The sequence below is a fragment of the Rhinolophus hipposideros genome (genome assembly GCF_964194185.1).
Source record: "Rhinolophus hipposideros genome assembly, chromosome: 1".
Taxonomy (NCBI): Eukaryota; Metazoa; Chordata; class Mammalia; order Chiroptera; family Rhinolophidae; genus Rhinolophus; species Rhinolophus hipposideros.
Window position 1 is genome coordinate 25,285,403 of NC_138047.1, and position 27,233 is coordinate 25,312,635.

Here is a 27,233-nt window from a genome sequence, read left to right on the forward strand (position 1 = left end):
TGGGGAAACAGCCTCCAGCGTTCTTCTTTAGTGTTTGGAAATACTGTGTTGAATACCTTCCAAACAATTAAATCCCATCAAGCTGTTCAAATTGTCCTGTTCTAATAATCTATCCAGACTCTCACCGCCCCCCTCCTGGGGGCTGCTTGTATGCAGAGTTATCTCCATTTTCTACTCTCTGCATGGAGGCTCGGTGGCAGAACATGCTGGACTCTGGGCCAAAAGTCAGAACACCCACTGAGCCCAGTGAGTAACATGGGGTGAGTCACTAAACCTCTCAGAGGTTTGTATTTTTACATTTAAAATGTCCTACCTGCTTCACAGGGTTTGGTAGCATCACGAGATAACCCATATGAAAATCTTCCATAAACTGGACAGTACAATGCAATGCCAGTTGGCCACTTCAAAGGCCAATCCACCTGCAGATGGAACCACAGCGTTACGGACATCAGCACTTCTTTCCTAGCAGTTCCAAGATCCAGTGCAAATTAAATATAGATGTTTTAGAGACCTCCCTGCCTTCTACTCCTTAAGGTTTGGTGTTGTTTTGTTTTTGTTTCTGTTTTGTAAATTGCTTGTTTAGACACACAAAGAAGCCGGGTTGCTGGATCATACTGCTCATCAAGGTCTTTGAATAATCTTCAATGAGAAAGACCGTGTCACGGTCACTGAGTCATTTGCAATAAGGAATAGGAACTAATGAATTCCATGGATTAGCAGCATGTGAGAGAAAGGAGAAAAGACCCTCAATGGTTAAAACCTGAATAAACAGTGTTACAAAAGGACAGCATATGAGGCATTACGGGGTTCTGCTACATAGTCATAGCTGGCCCACTAATTAGTGTGCTTAAAAACCTTGTACAGGGCAGTTGGTTTTTCCCCCAGTCATGAGGTGCTTGCAGGGGCTGGGGGTTTGGAGAACCAACACACTGTAGGATCTTGGAAGAGCTCTTCCTTCCCACAGTGACCCCCTTATTAACCAGACCCCAGAATGGCGTCACTGAATTGCAGGAGGTAGGAGTCACTCAGGTAGGTACTGGCCACCTTGCTGGCTGAGGGGAGTAAAAATCCTGTCCTCTATGGTGGTCAAATCTTGTGAACCGGTTAGGAGGTCCTCACACTCTCAATACACCAAGATGAGAAACAGAGAGGCATTTCCTAAGAAGCGCTGGCCATGGAGCCTCATTGCCCTGGCTGCAGCCCTGGCTCTTGCACCTACCATACAATCATCATGGAATTGCTCAGGGCCCCTGACTCCTCATCTGTGAAAATGAGCTTGGTAACGGATGAGGGTGAGCTTCAGACAGGACCTTGTGTGCAAGCACTTCAGGCCTATGTACAGCCAATGTATACTGAGTGCTTGTCTCATGCCAATAATTTTTACAGGGGTTATTTATTCAATTTAGTTCTATTTTATTTACTTCTCCAATTCCTCTGTGAGCTATATGCTAATGCCACCTTCATTTGGCAGAAGACCCTGTATGTAGGACACCTTACATTGTCCCCACATCCCTAGTCCACCAACGTCCTATTCTTCTTTAATAAAGATATGTCCTTTCAGTTAAGAATGCCCAAATATTCTTGGAAATGTCTATATTTTTCTCAGCAGCCACATAGCCATGAACGGATTTCCTCTGTATGTGGAATTTCGGAGGGATTTCTCTCTTAGGTGTGTGATAGTATGTACTTCCTCTGGCAATGAAGAAAGGTTCACTTAGCTAATAATTAGCTTATTACAAGGTAAGTGCTTTACAGATATTCATCTTTAATACAACTCTATGAGATAGACTGTTATTATCTTCACTTGACAGATGAGGAGACCCAGGCACAGAAGGGGAAGTGATATGCCCAAAGTCACACAGCTGATTCCCAGCAGAACTGGGACTCAAGCTCAGGCAGCTCTTCCTCACTGCCATTGCTCTGCCTTCTGAGAAGGCACCCAACAGAGAGAGTATTTGTACTCCCTCCATCCTACCCATCTCTGAATGGCCTGGACCCTGGACTAGACTGCTACAAAAAGGCTTCAGAAAATATGTCACATGCACCCATCAAAACTACAAGCCAAATCCAAAATGTATCAGGTCTGCTTCATGGGGAGTGGAAGAAAAATTAAATAAACTATCCTCCTTCTTGTGACTTAACATAAGAGCAAAAACTAATTGAAAACATTTTATTCTCATATTCTTTGCTACGTAGAAGCAGCCTACCTAGGGGCGTTTCTTCAGGATTTTATTTTGAGTTATAATAAAGAATATCTTCATTCCAGATTTGGCCTTGGGATATCATTTAATCTGAATGTCTGTTCAGATATCCAGAGTCAAGATTTCAGTTTCTGATAGGAAACTGGACACTCATCTTCCCGCATACTAAACTGACATCCTTCGTGCCCAACTTTCAGCACTCTCTGAGGGGACCTTCTAGTGGCCTAATAAAATCATCAGTGTGATGATGGACTACACACTTATGGAAATCAAGGTGATTTTATTAAGAGACATTTTGCTGTATATAGGGAGTTAGATGGCATAAGTAATTTAAGATAACAAAGGTCCTCATTTTGTCCCAGAATTGGCTCCCACTACTGGTTCAGCTTTGGAAAAGGTACATGTTGAACGAGGGAAGGAGGCAGAGGGCATTTTCACATTACCTGTTGGTCGGGTCCCTCTGAAGTCAATGGGAGTCCTGTCTGCAGAGATGCTATTGCACCATTACGGTCCTAATGGTATTATTTTCCTTGGCCATTAGTGTGCGCTGCCCAATTCACTGCAAAATGCTAATAACTGCAGCTCTCTGTGGTTTTCCCAAATAATGGGCCTGTGAAAATTCATCTCCAGCTTCCAAATCAAGTTGTTCCAGGACCCCTGTGGCAAGTGTGTGTCCTCTATTGCTCTCCTGCATGTCAGGAGCTTCGCAGAAAAAGATGTGATTCCTAGGAACAGAAGCAAAATGAGGGCTCAGCTTCTAAAGAGATCCTGCTTGGTTATGAAAAAAAAAATCATCCTGAAGGTTTGACCAAGCCAGAGCTGGGGGCTGTGTCAAAGCACAGGCCACTGAGTGGGTGCCAGGCCTAGGAGAGGCAGGCAAGAGAATGCGGTTCATAGTATCTGAGGTGCGAACCAGAAAGGGTCAGGCAGATCTGGGTGGAACAGCAGCCAGTTTTCAGAGACCAGACAAGCAGTAGGTCAGGGACCAGGGACTGGCTATTGGCCAGGGGATTCCATAGAGGGAAGCTGCTCAGTGAACTTGAGATTTAGCACCCTACTTTTCATCCTTTTGTTAGTATCCTACTCAGGGGTAGAAAGCTGCCTTCTCCAAGCGTTCCTAATAAGGTCTTCCTTCCTCAGGCCTTGCAATATGCCCCTCCCCCTGGGGTCAGGCCTTGCTCAGGAAAGCAGTGATCAGCATGTCTTCTAGAAAAGCATGCCTGACAGCTCGTAAAGCCCTGGCAAGGTTCTGCTCAGCCAGAGGACCACAGACCTGGTAAGAAACTCAAGAGTAACCTGAAGTTACTCTTTCAGGTAAGAGCTAACTTCAAGACAGAACAGGAAAGCCTTGAACAGACAGATGATGGCGGGTATGTCAGGCCTGTCAGGAATATAGCCCCCTTTTCCCAAACTTTCCTCACCATGAGTTCCCAAGACCCCAAATATTCAGGCTCAGGCCCACTTCCCTCCTGAAGCAATTCTGACCAGGATGGACCACACGTCTAAGCCAAGTAGAGTAGGACCCTAATACATGGATCGAGTTGCTCTCGCTGTCATGGCCTAGTAGTCTAAGCTGTCCTTGGATCTTATGGACTTAGTCGAATGGATTGTCATGCCTTTAACTTTCTGTGCAGTATTCTGAGTGATCTCCTCAGATTTGCCTTCCAGTTCAGTGAAGTTCTCCTCACCTATGTAGAAACTGTTGTGTTATAGATCCGTGGAGTTTTTAACTTCAATGATTATAATTCTCATTTCCATAATTCCTATTTGGTTCTTTTGCAAGCCTTTGTTGTTGTTTTTAATTTCTTCTTCCCTAATGGTTCCTACATCTTACATTTCTTAAATGTTTATTTTATAGTATCTTCCAGATTGTTCAATCATCTTTAGTTTTGTTTCTCCCATGGTGGTTCAGTTTGTCTGTGTGTGAGTGAGTGTGAGTGTGTGTGTGTGTGTGTGTGTGTGTGTGTAATCTTGTATACACACATCTTCAGTAGAGGGTATCTTTCTCTGGGAGTCCATGTTCTGTGGACTATAAGGCATCTGCCCTAATCCTGTGCAGGTATCCACTGGACATCTCTAGTTTGGACCAGTTTTTCCTTAGCCAGAGATTCCTGATCGATACGTGTAAATTCAGATACTACCCCTGAATATGAACTGTAAGATTGGCTTTTCATTTGATTCACAATAGACATTTTTTCCTACCTGGAAAAAAGCTTCCTTACCGCCTGTCTGGGCCATTAGATGGAGTTTTCTGGACCCCTTCTCACAAACCAGCAGCTCTTCAGTAGTTCTGGTTTTAGGCTGAAACCTTTCTTCTAACTCCTCACCTTGAGTAGACTCAAGGTCATGTTTCTTATCCATGCATGGGAATTAAAAGTCTAGCTTTTAGCTTCCTGGTCCACTGTGGCTTCAGCTTAAACTGACTGTTCTGATTTGAGTTGCCTCTTCACTTCTGGCACGTAAGAGTTTCCATTTCTTTCTTTTGAATTCAACTTGTATTGCAAAACAACATTAACAAACTTTTTTTTTCACTCTATTTCATCTAGGATCTCCTGTGTTTGTAGCAGGAGGAGTGGCTGAGTCAACTCAGTCCATCATGTTGCCAGATGTCAAGTACATGTACTTGCTTCTGGAAGTTGACTTCTATCTTCTATGGACCCAGTCATTGACAGGGTCTTGCTCTGAGCCAGCTGTTAACCAGGAACTGCAAGGCTGCTCTCTGCTCACTTTGAGTGTCACTGCACTTGGGACCTCTGATCCTGACCTCATCCCACAGATTATACTCAGGTATCCTTATGCGTCAACCAAATCATGTCTACTTGTCTCTTCCCCTCTGGACCCTCTTGGTGGCCAGCTAATTACCCTCTGGAGAGCCAGCCACTGAGGATAAATGAGAGGAAAGGTTGGTTGGAGTTTCTTAATTCCCTGTTCAGCAGCCTGTTCAGGCAACCTGGCTGGACAGGAACCTTTCACCATATAAAATCCTGTAATTTTTGGTGGTCACAAATCCCTTTGGGAATCTGAAGGAAACTGTGTATTCTGTCCTGAGGAAAAAAGTATGCAGTACGTGCACCAAAACTTCTACATACATTTCAGAGTTCACTAACTCCCTGTATGCCACATTAAGAACATCTGGTTTGGAGTCTGTTCTTTGGCGAATTGGAAACCCTAGTTTGCTGGCTTTATTCAAATCAACTCTAATGAAAAACCTTGTTAAAATGAGACCCTATGACATAATAATAATAATCTTTCAATTTTTCACGCTTGATGCCATCTTGAAACATAATAATGGTACCAGGAGTAATGTCAATAGCTAGTGACAATCTCCTATAAAATCTTTTAAATTTATTAATTAAATTTTAATTAATTAAAAATCAATTAAATAATTGACTATTACAGGAGCATAATTTCTTCAAATACTGCACTCTGACTCACCCCTATGCCATCTACAGGGCAGAAAAAGCTTCATGAAACGAGACACAGCTGATGTGGCATGGTAGAAATAAAGGTGGATTCTAGATTCAGTTTTTGGGTTGGGGATCTGGCTTTGCTATGAACCATCTAGTGCCTTTGGGAAATTCCCAGTCTTCCCAGGTTTCTTTTCCCTTATCTGTAAAGTAAGGAAGTTGGATTAGCTTCCAGGTTGACAAACTAAAACCCACTGGCCAAATTTTGCCTGTTGCCTATCTTTGTAAATAAAATTTAGTTGGAACACTGCCACACTCATTTGTTCCCATATTATCTATGATGGATTTCATGCTACAGCAGCAGAGTTGAGTAGCTGTGACAGAGACCATATGGCCTGTAAAAGCCTGAAATATTTACTATCTGGCTCTTACCAGAAAAGTGTGCCAGCCTTTGGCCTAAATGATCTCTCCCTCCCTTTCCACCTCTTGATGATCTGTGATTCTCGGAGGTAAAGGGAATGTAATCCAGCCCAATTTAAGGCACATGTGGAATAGAAGCAAACGATGGATGAGCCAAGACAAATCACTTATATTATTTTGGTGAAGCAGTTCCCTCAATAACTTGCTGAGGGAAGTCTAATAAATAGTCAAATGGAACAACTTACGACAGTCAAACTTCATGTGTGCTCCAAATTGTTTCATCATCCAGACACTCAGTGATTCAGAACGACCTTTTTCTAGTGTATCCCAATCAGTAGGTTTTTTAAAAAAATTACTTAGTCTGATCATATACATTAATAAACACATTTAAGTTTAGGAACTGACAGGATAGTATATACAGTCCCTTTTACCGAACTTCAATCCTGCATTGAAATGCGCTAGAGCATAAAACAATGACTGAGAAATGTAGCCCTTCGGGTATGAATGATAATAGTAGTGTTCACCTGAACATAAACTTTTGGGCTGAATATTTGGGAGACTGATATATTTTTGTGATCCATGTTATCCAAACCATGCTTTCCAAACCTCATAGAGCGAAGAAGTCACTGTACCATAAGGGCACAGCTGCAGGGTTTCCCACCAAGTCAAGCTTCCAACAGTCTCATTAGATTGGAACGTATCTATTTTTTTCATTGTTCTCTTATTTTTTTAATTAAATTTACTGTAGTGACAGTGGTTAGTAAAATTACATAGGTTTCAAGGGTAAAGTTCTATAATATCTATTTTTTAAATTTCATTTTCTATTCCTCTTCACTTAGTTCCTCCAAGAAGGGATTAACTGAACTAAGTAACAAGATTTTTTTTTTTTTTTTGGAAATTAACATATATGAAAGCAGTAAGCATCTAGTCCTGAAAGATGAGACAGGACTAGTCCTACAGATGTTCAAAATTCCAGACCCATAGGAGCGGGAAAATCTCCTATCATTGATATAATTTTACTTTACAGTTTCAATCTTTTTCTACCATCAGAGTGCTATTTCCCTTTCTGTCCCAACAGCAACTTTGCATTTGGCCATTGTCATGTTTTGGTGCAGTGGAAATAACATGTTATAGTGTGGGCTTTTTCTTAACTGACCCTGAGAAGCTCTTTCCAAACAGCTTTGCAAAATCTCTCATTGGCTGTTTTGTTCTAATGGTGGCAATTGGAACAAATTTCCCCAAATGATAGAACATACGTGATGACGGAGAACATAGTGTCTGAAACCCTCTCGACTTCCTCAAAATCACAGGGAGTCTGGACGCCAACCTAGCTTGCAAGTTTCCTGAGGGTCATGACTAGAGCTGGGAACGTAAACCCAAACCCCCAAAGGTGCCCAAACTGGAGGGTGAGCAAAACAGAAGTCAATTTCCTTCTGAGGAGCTTGAAGAACACTGGAGACCTTCCTGTACCTTGGAGATTAGGAAAACGGCACAAACTCCCAATTTTGGCAATCTGGGGAGTCCTGGGTCAGCCCCACAATTTCTATTCTGGCATAGGAACTTATCTTCTGCTCCCTCCTAGCTACCACAAGAAATTTGACCTCATCATATACATTTTCTTTGTTTCTGGTGTTCTTTTTTGAGAAGATTCCAAGCATCATTGCATGCATCTTGCACAGCATTCCTCTGCTTTCCTCCTGGCCCTCTGCTCTAATTCCTTTCCCCGGGAATCATGTCTCTCTCTCTCTCTCTCTCTCTCTCTCTCTCTCTCTCTCTCTCTCTCTCTCTCTCTCCCTCCCACACACACACAGGGACCTCTCTTCCCCTGACAATCTTTTAACAGTTTAAGATGGTCATGGTTCCATTTTTTTTGTCCCCCACATCCCACTTCACCCCTCCTTCTTGCTGAAAAATTCTTTACTTCACCTGGCATTTGGGAGCAAATCAGGGAATTGTCTAGTAAAAGAGCTGTTGCTGCTCACAGCTTTTTTGGGAGTGAGGCGTGTAGCTATGATGTGAATCAAGGATGCAGAGTGGGATGGACACGTGATTTCATGATAGCTTAGACTGCTCGGAACTTACTAACTTTTAGAGTCAACATAGACAAGGATAAAAGAAGTTCTGTGATCGACATTACAATCCATTACTTTGCTGCCTTTGAATTTCTTTACTTTTTCTAGTAAAGAAATTTTTCATTGCCTTGTTTGGCTCTGGAATGTTGGTTGTGCTCACAGCCCTGAGATGAAGTTTTCAATTCCAGTGTCTATCTCCGTTCCAATCTTGAGTCCATGTTTTGCTTTACTGTTTATGTTTTCTTATTCAACTTCCTGGTCGAAACTCTGTCGAGTTCACCTTCGGCCTAATATAGTTGTAATACTTTCTAAATTAAGTGCTGGCAGTTCCCAAAATACAAACACCAAATTTATGAATGTAGCTTACACAAAAAAGGCTGTCCCTTCTTGCTTCTGGGTGGCATCATCAAAGGCGTGGGAGGAAATTCTCTCTTCTTTGGCAGCAGTGTTCACATCCAGCTTCTCAGTGGGGACTAATTTCCCATAGAAACCATTGCATGTGGTGGTCTAGCTCCCAGACCAGCCCACAAAAGCCCACTTAATCCATAACATAGCTGAAAGAGTAAAAAAAAAGAACACAGCTAACAAAAAACATTTTTTGCTAATGTGTAGTATTTAATTTTCATTAGGGGTTAAATTACAATTTTCTATGGGAAAATGTTTGCTCCAGGTTCTAAAAACTAATTTACAAACAAACTTTTGGAAGAAAAATCCAATCTAAATTTAGAACTTCCTAGATTAGCTCTAGTTTTAAGCACATATTTTTCCTTTTGTTTGCATAAGTCATCTGGGGACAGGTTTACTGAGGCTGTCCCTGCAGGTTAACCCAAGCCACGAGGTGGGCACCTGTCTGGTGTAAGTGCCCCAGGTGCACAGGAGCCAAGGGAAAGGAACCTCTGTAGCCAAAAAAAAAAAAAAAAAAAAAAAAAAAAAAAAGAGTTTTGGCTTTAACTTGAACCGATTTTTCTGGATTACTCTTAAAATGCTATCATCACTCTGCCTATGTAGAACAAACATCAGATAGACTTTGAAAGCAGTTTCTCCCTTTATACCTTCTTAATCATACACTTTGTGGTGAATATGAGTCTTCCTTAAGAAAACACACACACACACACACACACACACACACACAAGCTAAATAGTACACAACCCAAACCTCAGGGAGTGGTTCTCTACAATAAGATAGAATTCAGGCCAATGGGATTTACCCAGAACCCTTTGCTCCTGCAGCCTTCCTGCAGCAGCCAGGTTGGCCATATGAAAACCTGGGTTTGGGGCCTCTCTTCTGGTGTTCACCTGAGGGACACCTGAGTCTAATTAACCATAAATGAAAAGGCACCCTTGTGAATGTTGCTCTCAGGACATGAGCCTGGCTACTGGGCCAGGTGCTCTGGGAGTCCTTGCGCCTTGTGCCAAATCACTACAATAGTCAAGGTGTTTCTTACACTGACACTGTAGCTCTTTTGTTCAGGAGGCTTATAAGTGGCATTTTATTTAAGCAATAATGACTGGTAGAGAGGGCATTTCCTGATACTTAATGACCAACTAGAGGTATTGTGGGCCTGAGGCAATGCATATAATATGCTATTAAACTCTGAAATTTAAAAATGTAAAGAAAAAGTAATTACCTTCTTATGCATGTTACCATGGATACAGGGTGTTGTTTATAGTTTTAGTCTTTTCCTAGAGGTTAAAGTCCAGTGGAGCACCCAATAGGAAAGAAGAACTTCAATCTCAATTTCTACTCACTTTATAATGTTTGACATTACCTAGTTAGTGTACGTCTCTTTAAGAAGGTGCACGTCACCCCTGAAACGGGATATGTAACATGTGATATGGATTGCCATAATAAGTATTCATATTTTATTGAACAGTTTGGCAATCAGTATTTAAAATCAGCTAACCTTGTAGATAACCACGTTTTGATTCCCCGGAGTGGCAGTAAGTTTCATACCATTCTTTTCCCCGCAAAGAATGAGCCATTTTTCAGTCTCCAAATTGCATGCACATATTTTATGCATTAGTCCCAGAAACACTTTTTCAGTTGGATCTATTATTACAGTGCATAACTCAGAGATTAACATTTAAGCATGAAGGAGAAAATACTCAAGAGAAGCACCTAATACTCCATAATTTACATAGTAGCTATTTCCTGTATACTTTTTAAAATCTTGGAACACTTTTTCTTTTCTAACTCTTAGGGAAAGATAGGGCATAATTAAATCAATTTCATAACACTGCAGTAGTGCTGGCCCAAATCAATACAACTAACTCCTCATCTATTCCAGGGATAAAAGAACACTGAGGAAAATCTAAAGACTTAATTTCATCTGCAGCTCCAAACTTTCTCCCACAAATATTTTTTCCATAGCTATCAGCAAGATTTATCTACCTTTATTTTTCTTTATTCTACTATAATCAAAGAGTAATGTAACAAGCCTTTATCCAATACTTAACACAGAAATACCATTCACTTATCTATCCATTTATTTATCTATTAGGTATTTTTAAAGTGTACTGAGTCCTGTCATGAGCCAGACCACAGAAACACGGGAATGAAAAGGCCATGCTCTCCACCCTGGAAGAATTCTATCCGTTAAGGAATCAGGCATGTAACAGACATTACAGTTCTTCGTTGGAGGTGCTAAGCTAGAGGTATAACAAGATGCATTGGGAGCACAAAGAAAGGTGACAGCAACTCTCCTGGGAATTCAGAATGGTTTCTTAGAGAAGGTGATGTTTACATAATATGTAAACAGTAAAGCTCTACACACAATTATAAAGTTATTCTTCTTTTGTTTCATTAACTATTCTTCTATAGGAAAACAAAGATGGACAAATTCCTAAAGAGAATACAAGTCAGCTGATAGTCAAAGAAAAAAGAAAAAAGAAAAATAATAGTGGTTATAAAGCCCATTTTAATACACCTCCTCTCCAGATTTCCTCCCAAATATTGCTATCTATAAACAGTGCTACATTTACATAGAGAACCATATCTTGACACAGGGACATGCGGAGTCCCTGGGAAAAGAAGGTAGACACCCCCTACTGTGTTGATTTCCACACTGACATGCAATGCTGGAAGCCCTACATTTCCCATCTTTATACAAGTACATGAGGAGAATCCTGATACCTTTCTTTGAATGATTTTTATCTGTAGACATCCAAATCATGCTCATGCCAGTGTGATTTATCTGGGTCTTTAGAATTACATTGTATAAGCTAAAAACCTAAGTTCTGAGTAGGAGAGAAATAAAAGGATCAGAAGAGAATTCACTAAGGAGGCTTGCCTAGACCCCTTGAGTTTGAGCAAGACCTTTCAGGATGTACTGACCACATATTCACAGAGAAACGCTAGCATGGACAAAAACAGACAGACAGTATCCAGCTAGTCCCTGGGGATTACAGAAAGCAGATTAGTTTCCCTGGAACAGAAGGGCTGGCTGGCTGGGGAGTAAGGAGAACTTAGATTAAAAAGATAAGGACAGGGAAGGGAGCAGATGGTAAATGGCCCCATCATTAGCTGGAGGAGTGTAGATGGATTGCTAAATTGGTAAATTCCTACTGTCCTCGGGACTGCCCAGATGTTGTCTCTGGATTGCTTTCCCTGATCCCCACCCCTACCTCAAGTGCCCCGGCCTCATAGTACTTAAAAATGTTGTAAAAGAAGCCCAAGGCATAGATGGTCCACCAATGGCTAATCAGAGCTGAAAATGACAAAGTTATCAATACTGGAAAAGTTTACCATTAGGTTAAATAGCAGGATTTTCAATGGAAAAATCCAGGGGAAAGTGCAAATATTTTTTAAAGGTGAAGGAAAAGTACCACTAGAAGCATTTTGACATCAAAACGCATATTGATGAGTCAAGCAGGAGGGCTGGGCTCAATATTCTCATAGACCAAACGCCCCAGGTGCTGGCTAAATCAATTGTGAAGGCCGTCTGAGGAAGGTGGCCTAACCTAATTGAGAAAACATATGGTTCCAGATAAAGCGAGCGCTGACTCACACTCTGACAGAACCTGGGCTAAGTCACTTGCCCTGACTGCTTCGTTCTCCTTGCCTCTCCATGCCACATCCCAGTGGTGTTCATGTGCTCTACCTTCAAAGTTGGGGGAAATGAGGGTGTTTGTTCTTGCAGTCCTTTTAACCAGAGAGTATTAGAGCTAACCGGATAGCCAAACCATGAAGGGTAGAGTGGGGGGGAAGAAAAAGGGGAGGCATGGCCCACCTGTAACCATGTGTGATAACATCACACGATGAATTAGTCCATATGCCCCTTCCAGTTAAAGATCTGAGAAGTTTGATATCAAGTGGAAAAGCTAGTTCACTTGCCTCAGAAGGATCATCTGAAAGGGAATAAAGTTCTCAATCTTTTACTCAAGTCCAAAGAATGGGCTGCATGTCCACCTTCAATTGTATCATTTGTCAGAATTTGCCTGTGAACATGGCCACTCAGGCTCATTACATGATGAGTGTCAGCAAAAAATCAAGTGTGTACATTTCTTTGCACTTGTCCCTTAATGATACTCAGTATATGCTGTCCAGAAGATTTTGCAGCAGAATGTGAAGACTTAGCCTATTTAGTGTAGAGTGCAAAGTTGTGCAAACTTGTGGAAGAGGCTTTCTGAACTACTTCCTCAGATCAATAACATTTGGTCTTGCAAAAACACAGAAGAAACACCTTCTTCTTTTCCCAAGTCTCCCAAGATGGAACTTTCTTGCTGAAGAGACAAGACTTGAACTTGAAATGGCAAGAAAGAAAAACTTGCTTTGGTGATTTGTCCAGGCATGTGAGCAAACAGATGGCAGCTGGGGACATGCCGATTCCATTTTCCTGATCTGCCCTGCGCTCCCCAAACCCTCCACAGAGCTTATAGAGCTATTATTGAAGGAATATGAAAAGAATCAATTCAAGAAAAGATTCATAGTGTTTGACAAAAATGAATCATGTTTTAAAGTTCCTTCAGTTGCCCATGGAATGCAAACCTCAGCATATATCTGAATTATTAAACATTTGCTTTAGCAGTGTGGTTTAGTTTCAAGAATTGATTGGGCTGAAAACAAAACAAAACAAAACAAAACAAAAAAAACAGAAAAAGCCATGCAAAGAAGGCACAAAACCTTAGGATTCTGGAAATGAATATATGAATCTACAAATTTTCCTAACGTTTCTGACTGTGTATCAAACCTCTGAGAAATGTTCGCATCTACTGAGCTCTGTGAAAATGCATTCTTTTTTATGAAGTGGCTAAAATTCAAACTGAGAATTGAAATCAGGATTGGAACACTGGCATCTGAAGTGAGATGTGCCCAAACTGAATCTACTTAGGAATGCTCAAAAAAAGTTCACTTTGCCATATATATATATATGTGTATATATATATATATATATATATATATATATATATGTATATATATATATATATATATATATATATATATTTGATCAATATCAATTGGCAATTAGCAAGAGGCTCATACTTATAGTTTGGTGTTAATAAAATTGACTACTTTTTACAATCAAAGTATTTGCACTTGTAGGCCTCACCAGCCTATGAATACAAATTGTCTCACCTGGTAATAACCTGTTTTACTGGCTGCTGTAGGTGCAGTTTATGAAGGAGTGCTCTTGGGGTCAATATTTATGAAGGGAGAGGAGGAAAGCAGGATGAGACCCAGGGACAAGTTGAGATGTTATGCAGTGCCAGTGAGAGCATCAGAAAGCCCATGGAACTCCAGACCTCTGGTAGCCTTTCAGAATTGTCCCAAATGAGGGCAAGAGGGTTACTCAGCACAGGTTGTCTGTGGAAGGAGGTATGGGCTTCAGACCGCTAAGCAGCTTTTTTTACATGAGGCAAACCCCAAGGCTAAGGGCCATTTTCTGACAGCACTCTCAGGGGCTTGGGAATAAGACCTTCATTCCTGAATAGCAATCTGGACAATGTGGCAAAGCATCCACTACACTCCACCCCTTGCAACACTTGGATCTACTTCTTATACGTTCTAGGAAAAGCTCTTCTAAATTATCAGTGAGCATCTGTTCCTAGTGGGAACTTAGAAGAGGAACGTTAGTTGGACAATTTATAGATAATAACTCTGCAGCTGGTTTCAGTGTAACAATTGATGTTCATCTTCTCTCTCTTCTGTTATCTACTGAAGATTTTCCTCATTCTCAACAAGCACCTCTCCTGATTTCTCAGTAGCTTTCCTGGTGGCGAGACCAGTCCCTCATCCCTGATGGGTCTGAGGGCCTGGCCTCTCAGGTTGTAATCTATTTTCTTTCAAAGCTGGAGAAGGGCATAACAAGAGGCACCCACATAGATCACCTAGGTTCTGCATTATTCCTCCAGTCCCTGGATATAACAGTAGCCCTCTCTCTTCCTGGTGACCAGGTTTAATTATCGCTTCAAGACAGTGACTCTTCTTCTTGCCTGTTGGCTTCTTGGTGCAAGGAATTAGAAGTGCTCATGGATCAGCCACACTTATAGTTCAATGGGGTGGTTGCTATGTCCCCTGTTAGAATAATTTCCCCTTTAAGAATCAGGACCTCAAAACCCATAGAGCTGAGTGTCATGAGGATGGGAAGTCCAAATTCTTCAAGTAGGTCACTGGGAGTGATGCTTGGCAGGACCATTCCTGCCTCTACTCCTTGGTTCCTAAATTTGTGTTTTTTACCCGTTGTGAACACAGTGCCATGCAAAGGTCTTTGATTTAAAGTGTACCTTGCCTCCTGGAGAAAAGTGCCCCATCCACACAAAGTATCACCTTTGAGTTGAGTGTATCAGTTAAGCTCTGAACAGGTTTGTCTTTACTATGCTTTGGATGGCTGGCAGCTTCTAGATAGTATAGCATGAGATAGAACCAGTGGAGTTGTCCATGGTCATGTTCCCATTCCAACAACTCCTCTGTGAAAAGTGTGTTCCTTGTCCTGGTGTGATGTTGCGTGAGATTCCATGACAGGCAATTTAACGCTGTATCAGCCTTGGATTCTGGTGCTAGCTGAGGCCCTAAGGGCAGGAAACATGAACCCATGTCCAGAATATGTATCTTCATGTTAAAATGAATTGCTGTTTCTTCCAGGGTAGAAGATGTCCAAAAAGTTTGCCAGACTGTCTGGTTGGTCTCCTTGAGATATGGTGCTATGCTAGGGACTCAGTGTCACTTTCTGCTGCTGGAATGTTAGCTATCTGGCAGTAGCAGTAGGTAGAAAGGCTTTGGTTAGTGGGTGCCCATGCTAGTGGGCCCTGTATCACCTCCATCCCTGCCGCCATGGCTCTTCTATCCATGTGCCTGTTGTGCCAACACTGCAATGGCTGATGACAGATGCTGGCTGCTAACAATTGGTGAGTCATTTTGTTTACAGGCATATTTAGTGCCTCTCTCTCGTGGGTACTAACATGTATACAAAGATGTTCACAGTTTGTGCCCTCACACAGGTCTATGCATGTGTCTATTGCAGAACTTGATGTTGCTAATCTGCCTATTTTTCTCCTTCTAGGCCCCTACCCGTGGGTCTAAGCTCAGGCCACTTCTCTTTCAACACAACATAGATGACCAGGGCTACCACTTGTGGCTTTCCCTTGCCATTGGCTTTCAAGACACCCTGGAATGAGGCTATGGTGTGGACACTGTCCATTTTCAGCTGGCACCCACATGCAGAGTCGGCCTAGCCATGAAGCAAGCATGAGTTCCTTCCTCTTCAATCGGCTAATCCTAAAGGGTCCTTCACACGGCTGTAGGTGTGGGCTGATGGCGAGGTGCTGGTGCAGGAATAGTGGGTGACGTGGAGCTCCTGTGCAGCTTGAGTGTGTTGTCTGGTCCTGCTGTGCTTACCTCCAAAGGTACCAGTCCAGCCTTACGACCGATGGTTCCTGAGCCTATCCCATAAGACGTGGTGATTCTGACAGAACCCTGTCATGAAGGGCTGCTTTGGCCACGTGGTCAGTTGATGCCCATGATTCGGTGCTTGCACCGGGTCTCGCAACGGGCTGGAGCTATTGTGAAAAAGTTATAGAATTCTCTGCTGCCGATGGCAGAGCTTTGCTCCAGAATCCTGGGTTTCTACATTGTGATTTTTCCCACTCAGGCTTGTCACAAGCTCCACATGGCATCTTGTCACACCACTGATAGCTCTAATACCAGAAGACTTGTTGGCTCATACGGCCTAAGTGGGAGGGCTGTTTGCACTGCAGCCTAGACCTGATGCACTGCCCTTTCTTTTTCTGGTCCTCTCTCAAATCTGGTAACCTTTGAACGGTGAAGCAATATTCCCAGGTGCAGAATATGCTGCTTCCAGAACTCAAACGCACTCATCAGGCTTTGAGCTTCTGTCTTTGTGGTGGGAGGTGTAAGATGAAAAAATGTGTCTCTTACTTTGGATGGGATGTCCTGGCATGCCCCTCACTACTGTACCCATAAAAACTATACCAATGTGGCAGGTCCCTAGAAGGAAGCCGATAGGAATCCAGTGGCTTATTAGTGACTAAACAAATTTAACAAATAGTCTCCAAATGAAGACAAAGGTTTTCTGCTGCTATTTTTATTATACAAACCATGATATTGTTATGATTTTAAAAAGCTTCGTCACATGGTAAGAGTATTATATGTGACTTTGGGACATTGAGCCATACGATTTTTTTTAAAGCCTACTCACACCAATCTTTGCTTATTTATATCCTGCAAATCCATAAATGGAGCAAGATAAAATGAACAAATAAAAATCTGAGGAGGAAGTTAAAAACACAGATTGGAAAAATTAAACAGCGCCAGGTTGAAGTTAGCAGACACAAGCGCAGGGCCAAAGTCGCTGACCAGTTGCCAGATGAGGGCTGCAAAAGGCACTCCGGGTCCTGCTGTGGGGGAAGCAAAGGCAGCCAGGATTTACCAGTCTCACTGAGACCCACCACATCCAAAGCAAGGAGGGATGTAACCTCCTTAACCATTTCAAAAACATAATAACTGCATGGAGACTCACACAGTGAGAAGAGGGATGGGATGAGGGTATGAAGACAGTTTAGACACATAATTCCATTTGGTAAAAAATGTCAGAATGAGTTGGTCTTAGCCTGGGTCTCCTTGATGGCAGATCCTGAGACAAAAGGATTGAGTGCAAATACTTTATTGGGGAATGTGATCCAGTGAGTAGGAGTAAGGGACAAGAAGAATGAAGCAGAGAAGGATGGAAAACCAATACCAAGATGAGTTATGAGGTTGGCCACAGTCTCTGGCGAATGAGTGCTGGCTTTGTCTGGGCTGCCTGGGGAGTTGTATGAAAGACATCGCAGGACTGTCCACGTGGGGGAAGAAAGGAAAGCATTTACCCATTAGCACTTATGCTTCATTGGTCAAAGGTCTGACCCCAAAACATACTCCCCTACAATTCAGGGTTGGTCAATGCACAGGTCCCATGTGGCTCAGAGAAGCTCCAGGCCAAACTCTGAAAGCTCCAGCAGAGGTGTAAGGCTAGGACATGAGGCAAGGCCCTTTGAGGTTGCACCTATAAAAAGGCACCTGCTCAGAGGCAGCATCGATGGCTGGAATAAGGGACAGGGGATGCCAAAGGTGGGCGGTGGTACCCAACCCTGATGCACACACTCTAGGTCTAAAACTGGATGATACTTTTCAAGTACCTTCTTAGAGAGAATCTTTTGATCTTTAGCAAATTGCTGATCCCTACATAGTGACCCCTTGTAGGAGTTAAGTGATGTCAAGATATTTGGGTCCAGCACTGCTCTGGGCATCGAGATTCTATCTATGAAAAGAGCCAACATTTAAAAAAACATGTCCTGTTGTTCCTATTCCAAAGTATGACAGTTTCATGGGTGCATAGGGGATTGTATCTGAAAACAGATATACTGCAAACATCTAGTCTAGCAATCTCTGTCCAAGTTAATGCCTTTGCAGAAAATAAAGAGTTGAAGGAGTAAAACTGTTGCTATTATACATAGGGGTGTGTATCATTTCAGAATACCTTTGAATTTCCAGAAACAGCTTTCTTTTATGCCGTGGTCTAATATACAGCCCCTGAAAAAATTTTCTTCTCTGAAAATCCACTATTGATTTTTTTTCCCAGGGTCAAATTAAGCTGCAATAAACAAGGCAAGAAAGATCCTATTTACTTTTTCATTGTAAGTAGGTCTCTATTGTTTAAAATCATATGGTCTTCTGGATCATAACCTTGTGGCTAAGGATTTTGCACTGGGCTACTGAATCAGTCCTGGAAAATGGATTGTAGGCAAACATTTTGAATCTTTATACACAACTGCTCCACTGCTCTGCTTGAGAAAAAAATGTTTAATGAAATCGCAACTTAAACTTACTGAGGGACAGCTCAGCAAATACTGTTACAGAACTGGAATCCTTCTAGCTGGAAAGGCAATGACAGACACAGAATGTTTCACTTGAGGTCAGAAGGCAGCAAGCAGAGAAAAACTCATCCCCCAGGCCATGGTCCCCTGTGATCCCTCTTCACTAACAGGAGATTTAGTTAAATCAATCTATTAGAATGTGGATGCTCAATTTTTAATTAATCAATTAATAGCACTTAAGTAAAATTTATACCCATCATGATAACTGTAATACATACAAGAGCTTTTAAAATCTTAGCACCACCACTATTAAGTTAGATACTATTATCTCTAGCCACAAATAAAGTACCTGAGACCCAGAGAGGCTAAGGACTGCCTCCAAACTCACACAGCTAAACCGTGGTAGAGCTGCATTCCAGCTCCCGCAGCACCAACTCCTTTTGAATCTACACCCTCCATTCTCTCCTTACCGCCAAAAACACAAGAAACAAATTTGTCGCGTGGTGTAACAAAGAAACCAAGTGGAAAAGCCAATCTTCATGCTGGCAAATTAATCTTGTTTAGCTCTCCCCACAGCAGCTCCTTCTACCTCCCAGGGGCTGGGAGAAATGGGGCGGCAAAGTTACCATTTAGCTTCATCCCTATCCCGCAGCTGCAAAATGTTACTATTAATAGATGTTCTTTGAAACCAATAATTTGGGTTAGGACACTGTACATAAGCATGTTGAAAGCTCTGAAATCCTGCAGTTCAGGAACCTGTGTGTCAGGGCCCAACCTGTCTTCCTCAAACTTATTTCATGATGGTATCTCTTTTTGAGCAGCCCCAAGCTCACACTGATTCTGCAAAAGATGGTTGTGAAATCACTGAGTGGCAGAACACCACAAAATAATAAATTCTCTACCAAGTCTATATAGCTCCATGGGGTACTCAAAGAGTGGCGTAATCACAGTCTGGCCTCACATCCCAAACAGAAAATGTATTAAAGGACTTCTCATGAACTTAAAAAATGTCTGATTATTGATCAGTTCACCCAATATTTAGGGAGCACGATGGGGCAAACACTGTGCTGGCTATGGTGGCTCTATCCACCAACAAAATAGCCAGTTTCTGCCTCAAGAAGCTTAGAGTTGAACAGAGATGATGAACTCTGCACACCTGTACGTGTCATGAGTATCACAAAAGAAAAGTGCCAGGTGCTACAAAGTCACTTAATGGGACAAGCCTATCTTGTCAAGGCATCAGGGATATGACATTTCACCTGAAGCCTGAAGAATGAGGAGGTAAAGTGGGTTGGGGGAATTCATTCCTATCAACAGCACTTATCACCCAGAGCCCTGGTTAGCTGTTTACCCAGACACAGCACCTCTCACACAGTGGCCACATCTTGAGGACTGGGAGTCTCACTTCTTTATATCCCTGTTCCATTGCCTGATATCTGACACACAGGGGCACTCAATACATTTGTAAAAGACATGGCAGGAGGGAGGGAGAGAGGAAAGAAGGAAAAGAGGCAACACAGTAATTAACTAATGCCTAGCCGTATGTACAGGTTCATCACGCACCATGTCTTGTTTTCTTGTATATTTTTAAAAAGAGAACAGTTATACTCATGACTCACAACGAGCCCCCCACCCCCACGTCCCACTCCCCCCACACACATTGATTTAGTCTCCAAACATTTGTGTTCTGTGGTGGAGACACAATAAGATGAAGTGTCTTCATTCAAGGAGTTTATGACGTAGTAGTGGAAACTCAGCAAACATGCAATTCTTTTGCCCAAATGTGAAGCAGGAAAGGCAGGATGAGTTCCGATGTCAACTGTCGAGGCAGGATTTTGCCCTTGCCCACCGACAGCCAGCTTTAAAACTGCCAGCGCTGAGCACCAGGGAGGGCACAGCTTCAATTTCTCACTCTAGATGCAGTAAACTTTCCTGCCCAGCTACTCGTTCTTCCCAGCAACCCTGGGAGAGTCAAAAATCCAGGAGACGGGCCGCAGGGCTGCCTAACCTTCCGTGCAGAGCGGGGTTCCGCCTCGCGCTGGCTCCAAGTCCCCACGCCCCAGCCGGCGCAGCCCTCTCCTCCGCAAACCCGGGGTACCTCAGTGCGTCGCGGGCGCCCGGGGACCTGCGTGCCCCCTCCGTCCACCAGCCCCACCCCGCACTACGTCACCTGGGTCACGTGAGGGACCGGGCCCCACACCCCCCTCCTCTCGTCCCCTCCTGCCAGACTCAGCTGCTCGCCTCTGAACTGGGGAGCTGGGGGCGGGCGGCGCGTCTGCTCGGCCCCAACCCGTCCCTCCCCCCGGAGCCAGAGGACAGCGTCTAGCAAGGGGCTCCAATGAAATTGGAACCAGCGTTCTAAATTCAGGGGAGCAGATGTCCCTGTGTTGCTTGGGAGGCCTGGGTGGCCTGCTGTTCAGACAGAAATCGTTGAGGCACTGACCTTCTGGGGCTGCTGTCAATCTCCGCGTGCAGATGGCCAGCCGAGCCCTGCCCGCGCCTCTGCATGGGAAATGCGGCAGCGGGGGGAATCCGGGCAGCCAGAGAGAGCAGTCTGCGTGGGGGGTGGGGAGGAGGCCCGGGGGAGACAGAGGGCAGGAGAGAAAGGCCTGCCCCGCGCACAATGGAGTCCCCGTGGCGGCCCCTCGGAGGACAATGCGTCCCCCGGGACCCGCGGTCGTCTGCGCCAGGTGGGCGGCCCCGCTCCAGCTGCCTCTTCAGAACAAGGCCGTGCAAATGTGCCCACTTGATTCTAAATCCTCTTAGGCACTCTCCACGTGAACGAGGAAAGGGGTGGCCTGACAATCCTTTACAAATCAGAGGCCTGGGAACCCTGATGGTCTGCAAAATGTCTGCACCACGCATGCAAATGGAGCCTATCACTGGGAGAAATAGGCAGTCTTTCTGTCCTGAGTCCGTGATAAAAAAACCAAACAACTGCATTCAGTAAACACTCCTATCGGCCCTTCACTGCCACTCGGGGATCTGAAAAATGTTCAGGGTGTTTCCCCTGGAAGAAACTTCCTATTAAATGTTCAGACAAGGCAGCTGAGCTGGGCAAAATTATTAGTCACCCAGGTATTTACACTGTTTTTCCTATTTCCTTTCTCTCTTGGCCTCTGTGGTCAGCAGTATAAAATTCCTAGGAACTCCCACCTAAACACCGGCTTCCTGTTTATGCTCTCAGTGGCTTTAATGTTTAGCTGTTAAAAGCAGTTGACCAAGGCTCTATGAAACAATCAACAGAGGTTTGCAGGTGAAAAGGAAAAAAAAAAATGAAAAAAAGAAAAAACTCAAATGTGTAGGTCAAAGGTCCAGGTTCATTTTTAATCACTTATGTCAAAATCACAGGAGGGAAAAGGTAAAATTAAAGTGTAACTTAATGCCTAAGATCTTGGTTCAGTTTCATTTGGCCCCTGGGTCTACATGAACCTATAAAATATGATACACTAGTCTCAAGTATGTACATTTCCATTTCATTTCTAAGGCCTTTTTTTTTTCCATGTGGCATGACATTCCTTTGTTAGAAAAGGTTAAAGTTCCCACATAAGCACAGCCTGTGTGTCCTGTGAGTGCCTTACGCGCTGCCATGGCTGTTCTTCTTAAGTTCCTGCCGCAAAATATTGCATTGATGTAGCTCCCTGAATTGCAGCCTCCCTGACCTAGAAGAGAATGCTATAGGGCACCTCTTCCAGCCCTTTTCTGATACAGAATTCTTGGTACAGTTCCCAGAGAGTGAATAGCTATTCTCTGATAGAAACCATCTAGAATTCCCTACCCCAGATGATAGCATCTTTCCTTGACAATCTTATATTTTTATAAAAATTTTCTATATATAAGACTTGAATCTGTCTCCACATATGGAGCCATGCAGAATAAATCTAATTTCTCTTTCACATGATATTACCCTCCAAATATTTGGAGACATCTCTCATATCCCCCTAGAGTCTTCTCCCAGCTAAACATCCGCAGATCTGTCAGCAGGTTCTCCCATGGGTTCTGAGTCTTCCACATCATCCCGAGTTATCCGGAGATGCTCCAGTTAAGTCCAAGTTCGTTTGAAACTGAAGATGGGGCTTCAGTTCCTGCGGACACTCAGTTTAGGAGGCAGCACTGGAGGAATATGGCTTAAAACCAATAAGGGGATTTGGTCATATCATGTCCAAGAAATTCAGACAAAAATAAATTTTAGTTTTCCATCTTATTATTTTTCTACTCTCTCAGTAATGCCAGACTCGGTTATGAAGCCCAGGACAGAAGGAAAAAGCGAAAAGCTGTATTGTGGGCTAGCACTGTGCTTTTCATGTTCTCACAGTTTGTTCTCCCAAAACCCCTCTGAGTGGGTACTATCGTTATTCCTCTTTTAGAGGTTTAGAAGTCAAATAATCCACCCAAGGCCACAGAGCTAGTAAATTGTAGCGAGGTTTCTAACCTGTGACTTGCTTTTTACATGACACAAAGCTGCTGCTATACCGTCACAGAGTTAAAGCTAAGTCTTGAATTTGTTTTTTTAGTGTAATCTATACTATCCAGCTTTAATTCAAGGCCAGTTTGTATACATCGTATTTATACAACTACAAAAACTTTTCAAATACAAGTTAAGAACTTTAAAGGGGTGAAAAAGTTCTTTCTGGAAGCAAATGAAACAGAAATTCCAAGTGGAAGCCAAAAGTCATCCCAAACATGCTTTTATTCCAATGGCATTACTTAACAGCAAAGTGTTATATTACCCTTGAATTTCCTGCCTGGGCTAAGGTTAGGCCAGGCTCTTGATCCTATTTAAATTGTTGCATGTATTTCAGCTCAATCATAAGCAATGCCATTACCCCTGACTCACGCCTGCTCTCCAATATGTCAGTTAGTCAAGAAAGAGGGAAGAATATATTTCCCATGCCCACACTGTAATTTTTTTCCAGTGTCGCTCAGTCTGCCAGAAGAAAAGTAAAACCACAGACAGAAGATTTAGATCAGCCTCTTGATCACCCTGCTGCTATTTCACAGTTTTAGGAAGGGTTGGACATCAAACACTTAAAACTGTCATCTACACATTCTGTCTCAGAATAAAGCAGCATTGGCATATACCCCTGCTAAATTATTTTCTACCCCAAAATGTTGGAAACACTTTCTCTCCAGGAATATACTCTACAGAAGGCACATTGAATTAATGGAGTTAGTTCTGAGAAAGGCTCTTAGTCTACAGCGAACTGCCATATGTAGACATCCGGCCAGGTGGACTCTACACCTAAGCAGGATGTTGCTGAGATGTTTAGATTTTTCTAATTTGTTTGCTATTATAAATAGTACCTGAGAGACCTTTTCTTACTGTCCATCTAAAGTACCCCCTATATCACCATCACATGAATCTATTTTCTTCATGGTATTTATTAATGCTTTATTGCTTACGTGTTGTTTATGGGCTACCTTCTTTAGATCATGACTTGTACATTAGACAAGTAACCTGGTCTATCTTGTTTGTTACCTAGCACATAGTAGGTCCTCAGGAAATATTTTTTGAATGAATACATCTTCTGTGCATATATATTGTTTCTCTTATACAAGTCTCTCCTTAAAATAAATTATTTGACTAGTCAAATTTCTAAAGACAGAAGTTAGAACATAGCTATCAGGGGCTGAGGGGAGAGGGACTGGGGCAGGGGTGTCCAAACTGTGGCCCGCAGGCCAACTGCGGCCTGCAATCCATTTTTTCATTGGCCTGCAGCAAATTCCAAAAATATATTTAGTTGACTTAAATAAACCAGGTGAGGCAATACATACTTCACCTCAAGTGAGTGGCCTGGCTGTTTGTGTATTTTACCGCATATGGCCCTTGGTGAAAAACATTGAAAAAAGTTTGGACATCCCTGGACTGGGGAGTTAGTGTTTAATGGGTACAGAGCTTCAACTGGCGAAGATAAAAAAGTTCTGGAGATGGATGGTGGTGATGGTTGCACAAGAATGTGAATGTACTTAATGTCACTGAACAGTATACTTGAAAATGGTTAAAATGATAGATTTCATAGTATATCAGTTTTCCCACAATAAAAATAAATAAATTTTTGGAATTTTTGGGTTAAGAGTAAGTGTGTATATATTAAATTTGGGTATATATTACCAGACTTCCCTGCAGAACTCATGCTAATTTATATCCCAACTACCAGCATGCAGGAGAATACTCATTTCCCAACACACGGCCAACACTATTTTCTCAATCTGTTTGGTCTTTATGTGTGATAGGTACACTCATACACACACTTTAATTATTGTTTTATTTGTGTAACTGTACTTATTATTAAGAATCAAGTATATTTTTATATGCTTCGTATCTCTTCTTTTGTGAACAGCCTATATGTATCCGTTTGCATTTTTATTGGGCTTTTGTTTCCTTTTATTGATTTTTCTGGGCTCTGTGTATAGTAAAGATAATAACACTTGGTCTATTATATAGTTTGCAAATAATTCTTTCCCAGTTCATTATTTCTTGTTAAATGTTATTTATGACTTCTTGCTATATGAAATTTAAAATTACATGCTATATCAATATAATATTGGGGGTATAAAAAACCCTTCCTCATCCCAAGATTATAAAAAAATTTATCTATGCTTTTATCCAGTACATTTGTGACTTTGTTTTTTATATTTAAATATTTGATGCATCTATATGTTGATGGTAAGAAGTAAGGTAAAGATACAACTGAATTTTCTTTTAACTAACTAGTATTTTTCATCATTTATTAAATAATTCATGTTTTCTCTCAATAATTTGAAATGATATCTTTTTTTAATAATAAATATATCCTTAGTTCTATTTCATTGGTCTATTCCAGCACCTAGACCATGTTATTTTATACAATAAGTTACCAATATAGTTAGAAGGTGCCTTTTGCCATAAATCCTAGACTAGCAACTAACCCTAGATTATTGACTAATCTCTATGTTTGGGAATTAATTGATTATTGCAAAAACTTTTAATTATTTAAATTGTAAATTGGAAAGGTATAGCCAGATAGAGAATTCCCTCCCCTGGGAGTCAGCAAGGAAGAAGAAATGTGTTGACTGCAGACCCTTAGAAGGATCAGTGATGGGAAAGAGAAGGCTTGCTTTGCTGGGATGCTTGGCAGAGTGTCAAGGTCCATTCTTATATCCAACTCACGTTCCCGAGTTAGATTAACTTAGTTACTGGTATGGTTAGCAGAAAGCTGGTGGGTTTTAACCTCTTGGTATTGAGTTCTCTGCTCTTTCCTAGGCTTATGGTCTTGGGTAAGTCACTTAAGCAATCTGTTTATTCCAAGGCTAATAACAGCTACCTAACATGATTGTTATAAAGATTAAACAGTGCATTTAATTGTACTCTGGAAATGAGAGCATGTAAACTTTATTATTATTATTAATTATTATTATTATTATGGCTGTAAGGGATGGAGGGTTTCCCTCCCGTGTCTTCATGCTTCTGCCTGTTCATCTGTGTCCTGGTATTGCTCCTTGCTCATAAGACACCTCGTCCTCCAAGGAAGAACTGCTGATGGAATGAGGAGACTCAGAGGCCACCCTTATTTGATGGTGTCTACAAGGCCATCTCCCTTCTGATCAATGTCATCCAGGACACTGATGGCTTGGTCAGTTAGGTCAGGTGCTCTCTAGAGGGCAAACCTTCCTTCTTGCACCCTTTTTCATCCTACAGACATTCTTAATTTGTGAATGCAGTGATTTTATTATTATTTTTTTTTTATGGGGGAGAAGGAGGTTTTTGTGGTAAACTAGGTCTGTTTGGTTCTGAGTCTGAACCGTAAGCTCCAATCCAGCTTCACCAGGAGTACTCCCTAGGGGGCAATTGGGAGATTACTATAAAATGGCATTTTGATTACTATTCTGCAATTATTCCTTGTGCGCTATTATACACATTGCACTGTGTGTTATTACACATAATCAAATCCCACGGGAGGAGGATGCGTTGACAGAGAATTGAGCCATTCCTAGTTCTCCAGTTGATACTACCATCCTGGCCATTACACCCTCACTTTTCTGACCTCTAACCTCTGACAATTACCAGTCCTTAGCATGAGGGAACTCCTCCCACAAGGAGGGATACTCTGCACAGTAAACATAGTAAAAGTTCAATAAATATTAGTCATTATTATTGCTATTACTATTAGCTCGTCCCCTACAGAAGGCATATAAATGGGGTCCTCTGTGAAACAGGGGACCTCAGTGCCCAGGTCTCCATGTCTATAACCTTGGCCTTTGGCTGACTCCTTGCCCTCCATATTGCCTTACCTGCAGGCCCCCTGTGCTCCCAGGCCTAGCACTGCAGACCTGGCTCTCCCTTGACCTTTTGCTCTCTGGATCCAGTCTACCCTTTGACCTGGCCCTTGCCTTTTCTTCTCACGTTTGCCTGTGCTGCTCCACATTCTCTGTTCATCTCTCAGGGTAGTGTTTCACCAGGAAGCTTGTCAGTGTGGATAAAAGAAATGCTAACAACTGTTCAAGGCATCCTGGGCCAGAACAGGGGAGGACGTGAGAGCCAAGGAGTTCTGACAACCCGCTGGCCTGCTCTTACTACAGGGAGGCTGGGTCAAGATCATCATGCAGTGTCCATTCAGTTAATGAATATTTGTTGAATGCCTGTGCTACATAGGGAATCAGAGATGGGCAAGATGGACACGATTCTTAGCCTCAAGGAACTTACAGTCCAATGGGGAAGACAGACAAACACCATAAAACAAGTGAATGAAATAATCCTGTGTGGCAGATGCTGTCCAGGCTTGACAGGGTGCTGAGATCAAGACCAAGGGCTTTCTATCTCACGACAAGGAAGTCCTCTCTGAATC

General features: G+C 42.4%; 1 long non-coding RNA gene across 1 annotated transcript in view; it reads right to left on the reverse strand.

Annotated features, from left to right (window-relative positions):
- The window catches only part of LOC308501419, a 39,959-nt gene extending 18,670 nt beyond the window's left edge, over positions 1 to 21,289 (reverse strand). Inside the window, exons 1-4 of the long non-coding RNA XR_013993897.1 lie at positions 20,852 to 21,289; positions 8,468 to 8,654; positions 2,645 to 2,926; positions 314 to 419 (exon numbers count right to left, since the gene is read on the reverse strand). This is a non-coding gene — a long non-coding RNA (uncharacterized lncRNA). The remainder of the gene's footprint in view (positions 1 to 313; positions 420 to 2,644; positions 2,927 to 8,467; positions 8,655 to 20,851) is intronic.
- Positions 21,290 to 27,233: the final 5,944 nt, after the last annotated feature.